Raw genomic sequence first — 851 nt, 5'->3', positions numbered from 1 at the left:
TAATAAACAACCAGTAAAAATTTTGCTTAACATTGAATTTGAAAAGATACTTAAAAAATTAGAAAAGGTAAAATTTTCAAAAATATTTAAAAATGACTTAAAAATTTTCAGAAAATGATGAACCCAGACATCTTAGGGAATATGCTAACCCTATAGTTGAAGGTATTCATCAAAGCATTAAAAGACACAGTATTCAGGCTAAAAATTTTGAATTGAAACAATTACACTTGGCTATCTTCTTTTACATTGAGAGATAAAACTAAGATGTGGTTAAACTTCTTACCCCCATTCTCGATCACGATTTGGAATGCCTTACCAAACAAACTTTTAGCTAAGTACTTTCTCCCATTCAAGATTGCTAAGCTTAGAAATAATATCACCTCATCTACTCAGTTAGATGGTGACTATTTATGAGGATTGGAAAAGATTTAAGGAATTATTTAGAAAGTGTCATCATCATGCATTACCTGATTGGCTCATTATTCAAACATTATATAATAGTTTGATAGATTCTTTTAGATTGATTATAGATGCAGCTACCGGTGGATCATTGATGTCCAAACTATTCGATGAAGCTTATGCATTGATCAAATAAATTATAGCCAATAATTTCTTATGACCGTCTAAAAGAGTTAATCCTAAGAAGATAACTAGTAAGCATGAAACAAATGCTTTATTTATTTTAACTGTGCAGGTAGTTATTTAGGAATTTGATAATTTTGGAGTTAGTTTACCTAAAATTCACTTTTTCCTGTAGAACAGAATATTTGTGGATCCTCTAATGATCCAAATGCATCAAGAATAGTCCCTTAACTCTACCAATAATAGAAATAACAATCATTTATCAAATA

The 851-nt window shown here is 29.3% G+C and overlaps 1 non-coding gene across 1 annotated transcript; it reads right to left on the bottom strand.

The window, feature by feature from the left end:
* Nucleotides 1–360: 360 nt before the first annotated feature.
* On the bottom strand, nucleotides 361–464 carry LOC114578607. Its single transcript, XR_003699608.1, has one exon. It is a non-coding gene; the product is annotated as a small nucleolar RNA R71 (small nucleolar RNA).
* Between the last annotated feature and the right edge of the window lie 387 nt (nucleotides 465–851).

The sequence above is a fragment of the Dendrobium catenatum genome, unplaced genomic scaffold (assembly GCF_001605985.2).
Source record: "Dendrobium catenatum unplaced genomic scaffold, ASM160598v2 original_scaffold_90765, whole genome shotgun sequence".
NCBI classification, from domain to species: domain Eukaryota; kingdom Viridiplantae; phylum Streptophyta; class Magnoliopsida; order Asparagales; family Orchidaceae; genus Dendrobium; species Dendrobium catenatum.
Note: the sequence above shows the minus strand (reverse complement) of the source record. Positions and strands in the feature narration are given on the sequence as shown.